Source organism: Melanotaenia boesemani, chromosome 20, assembly GCF_017639745.1.
Source record: "Melanotaenia boesemani isolate fMelBoe1 chromosome 20, fMelBoe1.pri, whole genome shotgun sequence".
Lineage (NCBI taxonomy): Eukaryota > Metazoa > Chordata > Actinopteri > Atheriniformes > Melanotaeniidae > Melanotaenia > Melanotaenia boesemani.
This window is the reverse complement of record NC_055701.1, coordinates 7541246-7546612: the sequence shown is the minus strand read 5'-3', so window position 1 is coordinate 7546612 and position 5367 is coordinate 7541246. Positions and strand designations below refer to the sequence as shown.

The window sequence follows — 5367 nt, the reverse complement described above, 5'->3', positions numbered from 1 at the left end:
TCTTTAAGCTGCAATTTAGTTTTCCTTATATTATTCATTGTGTGCTCTTCGGGGGAAATGCGGTAAGCTTCCTCCAATGATTTAATCCTGAGTTCTAATTCTAAAACTCTTGCTGTTTCCTTCTTCTTCTTATGTGAGGAGAAGGAAATTATTTTCCCTCGCATTACTGCTTTTCCTGCTTCCCAAAGGAGACACGCTGAAGTTTCAGGCATGTCATTTTTTTCTATATAAATTGACCATTCTTTTTTAAAATAATCAATAAACTCAGGATCTTTCAATAAAGAGGTGTTAAATCTCCAGCTTTTACCAATCGGTTTATTATTTTTGATTCTCAGACTGAATGAAACTGGTGCGTGATCGCTGATGCTGATTGGATGTATCTGAGTCTCTGAAATGTCGCCCATTAGTGAGTTACTATTTAATATATAATCTAGTCTAGAGAAGGAGTGGTGAACTGAAGAGAAGAAGGTGTATTCTCTTAGTTTAGGATGGTGAGAGCGCCAAGCATCGCAAAGACCAAAATCCTTCATGTACTGTTTGATAGTTTCTGACGACTGCCAGACTCGATGACTACCTGATGTGCTGCAGCGATCTTGTTCAGTCAAGACTACATTAAAATCACCAGCTAGCACTATTCTGTTATCTGAATAATTCTGGAGTGTAGCAAACAGGGAGTGGAAAAAGGAGGGATCATCTGCATTGGGGCCGTACACATTGGTAATACATAATTTGATATTACAAATAGATAATAAAGTTATCAGAAATCTGCCTTCCGGATCCACTACTGTGCTATCTATGTCAAAATTTAGTCTCTTATTAATAAGAGTAGCTACTCCTCTCTGCCTAGAATTATAACAGGCTGAGTAAACATGAGGAAACTGAGCTGTTTTAAGAAGATCTATGGTTGAGTTTGTTAAATGAGTCTCTTGTAGTAAGACAATGTCAGCCTGCAGCTCCTGTAATTTATTAAAGATCTTCAACCTCTTCTCCCTGGAACCGGCTCCATGTACATTCCAACAGACGATTTTTAACATGGTTATTGTGAACGGTTTAATGCTTTATGCGTGTTACTGACGCGTGTGTCTTTGTGCGCCCCTCTTGCGTGTTCGCGCATGTTTGCATGCAGCCTGATTGCGCGCGGTATGTTAAATGTCCGTATATGTAGTCTACCTTAATGCGTGTTCTCTCATACATAAAACGCGAGTGTTTATATGTATCATGTATGGTGCGGCTGTGCGTCCTGACGGTGTTGCATGCGCTGCTGATATTACGAGCTGGATTACAATTAACAGTGAAGACGTGAAATAGAAAGATAGTGAAAAGTGAAAAGTGAGAAGAGTGGTGAAACAGAAAAAAATACATCGATCTAGGTGTAGAGGCTGTGGTGAGACGAGCAGTGTGTTCTACTGTCAGTGATCTATAATGGCGAGTTAAGAGTGATCATTTGGAGAGATTGACTTACAGCACCTGGGATCAGAAGAGCCACGGAGTGATGTCCGGGTCGCGGTACAGTTGTCCATTAATAAACAGTTTATCCACCGCGATGACAGCGCGAGCGCCATTAGCCATAGATTTCCTTCTGATGGGAAACAGGACTCTCCGTCGGTCCAGAATCTCTCTCGGATATTGGTCGTTTACTCCGAAGTTGGTCCCCTTCAGTTCGCGGCCCTGGTTCTTCACCTGCTCCTTCTGTTTGAAGCTGACGAACTTCGCTACTATGGGTCTTGGTCTGCTGGACCCGGGTTTCCTCCCGCCGAGCCGATGGACTCTGTGAAAGGAGATGTTTTTCACCGTTTCCTCCGGGAGCTTCAGGTGGGTTTTGATGAAGTTTTTCACCGTGGTCTCGGGGTCCTCCTCCGTCTGCTCTGGAATCCCTGCAAACACCAGGTTCTCTCTCATGCTCCGCGCCTGCAGATCGGTCACCGTTTCCTTAATCTTCTTATTTTCATCTGAGAGACGGGTCAAGCCCTCGGTGAGGGATTTTACCGTCTCTCTGAGACCGGCATTTTCTGCAGCCAGACTTTCCACCTGCTTCTGGCTGAATTCTAATGATTCACGTAGCGCCTGGAACTCCTTGTGGAGAATTTCTACCAGGCTCAAACGCGCATCAAAACTACTGAGTTTCTTATCTATGGAGATCAGAACATCTGTTGAGTCGTTCCCCGGTGGTGAAATAGCTCCAGGTGAATCCTCATTTCGCTGTCTCTTGGACTTAGATGCGGTGGAGGGGGTTGACGTGTTGTTTGGTTTCCCCATGACGATTCTGTCGTAACAACGATCTATAAAATCTGTCAGGCTGGCCAAATCCTCCCCGCTGTGCTCCAGAGTGTACCTTTTAAAGACACTATAGTCCTACTTTAAAGAATATTTTGATTAAGTTGGCACAAAATACAATCGAATGAAAGTAGAAATGTTTGGGCGCGCCTAGTTTGAATCTGCCGTCTCCCCCGGAACTACGTCACCTACAGCATTAGCGTCACTTACCTGCCACCACCTCCTAGACTCTAGTCTAGTCTAGTCTCTAGACTGCAAACATTACAGTAGATATGTGTTTTTTGGTGCAGCTGCTTCAAGATGCTCAAATTGCGCTTCATGGGAATAATACAGATCTATAGATGTTTTTTAATGGCTGTAATTAAATCTCAATGTGCACATCTAACTGAACTATTTTAATGTTGACTGTCACTTTAATAGAGGCTGCTGGAGGCTACTCAGTGTTTCCAATCAACTGTCCAGTATCCAGTACAAACAATTACAGGCTGTTTTTATTTGATTATGTAAAAAAAAAAAAAAAAAAAGTCTTTCAATTTTGTCTAAAAATGTTTCATTTTATTTTTTTGAAATGGTGAAAAGAAAGAAATTCCCACAGACTCTGTAATGATGCTAACCGGCATGTCCTTGAACACAGTAATGCTTACCTTCTTCATTGGAGGGAGGGCAAGGACAGTTAATTTAACATAAATATCTTGCTTAACATTTACTAGCACTCATTAAATGTTGGTTAACACTAAAACTCCCAGAGCTTTACAGAAATTTTCATGACGTTGAAGTTCCTTGATGAGGTGATCAACACATCATCAACTACGTGTTCTACTGTAAATGAGCTCTATTAAGCATTTTTGGAAGGACAGAGCACCCCTTCAGATATAACTTCCAGTTCAGGGGGCGCATTTATAAAGAGAACCAGTGTACGCCAATTATAGTTAACTTTCGGGATTTATAAAAACAAAACTTGGTGGGGGAATGTCCCTATCTCCACGGCAACTCTGACCCTGCAACCCGCAAAATCTGGACAAACGGTGAACTGCAACACCAACGGCATAGAATAAAAACCAAAAGAAATTCCGTTAAATGTGAGACATTCATGCCAAATCAAATATTACCTTTCACATCACAACATTATAACAACAGAAATGTAAATAATAGAAAACTCCATGTGGTGTAACAACATTCTTTTGGGAAAAAAAAAAGAAAAAAAAAATTTCATGTGTTTTCTGTTTTGTGAAGGACAGCTTCTGGAAAGCTGACATCGGGAAAATGATTTGGAATTGCAGCATGCAGCAAGTCAGCTTATAGCTTTTAACTCTTCCTGCTGAGCTGGAAAAGCTCTGGATACGCTGCCTGTGAATGCAAAACAACCACTTTTTCACATGTTTGTCTAAATCACAGTATTCTCTGCAGTTTCACCATCAGTTTGTTCCATAGTGCACTGGAGCACGGTATTTCTCACCTGCCTGGGTTCTGTTGCTGGTGATTAAGCCAAAAGTGTGTATCACTAAAAACCTGCATGTGTAATGATCCGTCTGATAACGGTCGGACTTCCCAGCCTCCCTGAACGCAACCTAATTTTCCCACTCTGATTGGTAATACGTTTCACCTGTTTGATGCCCTTTAAATACCTGCCTGTGACAGCGTTTCTTCGCCAGATCGTCTTGGTTCTACCCTGCACGTTTCCAGCCGTTGTTCTACCTGTCTGCCTGCCTACCTGCCTGTTGTTGACCTTGTTTTGGACCTGGATTATCGTCTCTGCCTGCCCCCTGACTGGTATCTCTGTTTGTTATTGGATTTCTGGATTATTGACCCCTGGACTGGTTTTTGGATGTGGATTTTGGATCACGGAATAATCTACTCTGCCCAGACGGAGATATTCATTATCACCCACTTCCGTGGGTTGGAGACCCTGACCCCCGCCAGTTATTCCCCCACTAACCTGTTCTTTACCCAGCAGTTATCCACCCACTCCAGTGGACTCCCCGTCCGGCTTCCCGGGTTCTGCCTGTACGATCTCACCAAACTGCACTACAGCACCCGGTACGTGGATTTGTAACATCCTGCATCATTATCACAGACTCCCTGCCTTCTAACACCTGTTCTCATACCCCCCACAGAAGAGCTGACCGAACGAGACCGGATAGATCACCAGTGCACATTTACATTGTTCAAATAAATTCCTTTTTACCTTTCACTGGAATCCTGATTCTTTTGAGTCCAATCTCCGGGTTTGTGACAGCATGTTTGTTCATACATTCATTATCATAGTGTGTGTAATCATGTTTACCTACTAACAGACACTGTGATGTCTCTGTAAGCTACCGTGTGCTGCCCCTCTCGTCAGTGATTGGGTAAACCATACACACTTTACGCTATAAAAATCAAAGGCTTGGGACTAATCAATACACACAATAGACACACATGACAGGGTGTTTTGCAGGTATCTCTGATCAGTCTGCACTGTGGCAGTCTGTGATGTAAGACTGATTCTTTTCCTTCCTCTCTCTACTCCTTTCAGGCCTTTTTTATTTTTTGAATGGTTACTTTCTTTCTTTTTTTTCCCATTCATTTTAGTTTCTCTCCTGGTGCTGAGTATGTGAAAAGCAGTGTAGGATGGTGGGGAGGGGAGTGGTCGATAGTGCCCTGGTTCCCAGGTTGTGCGGCTGGAACATTGGGGTGGGTGCTCGCCCACGCCAGGTGGCTGTCTGGGGGTAGCCTGGTCCACCTGGACATGGCGCAGGACCTCTGCCTTTCGGGGGGTTACTGCCCCATGACCGCAGGGGGCTCTGGCTGGAGCCTTCCTCTGCAAGGCATCACAGCATAACAGCAAGAAGGTCACTGGTTCGAGCCTCGGCTGCAAAGGGTTTTAAACACTGGCCTTTGTGTGTGGAGTTTGCATGTTCTCCCCATGTAAACAAAGATTCTCTCTGGGTACAGTGGCTTCCTCCCATCTTCTTAAGACATGCATGCTAGGTTAATTGATCCCTCTAAATTCTCCCTGAGTGAGTGGTTATTTGTCTTTCTGTGCTGGCCCTATGATGGACTGGCAACCTGTCCAGGGTGTACCCTGCATCTCACCTACTAAATGCTGGGGTG

General features: G+C 43.7%; 1 long non-coding RNA gene across 1 annotated transcript; it reads left to right on the top strand.

Moving 5' to 3' along the window:
* The first annotated feature begins 3881 nt into the window (after window positions 1–3881).
* On the top strand, window positions 3882–4463 carry LOC121631352. The gene is made up of 2 exons (XR_006008724.1): window positions 3882–4311; window positions 4389–4463. It is a non-coding gene; the product is annotated as an uncharacterized LOC121631352 (long non-coding RNA).
* Window positions 4464–5367: the final 904 nt, after the last annotated feature.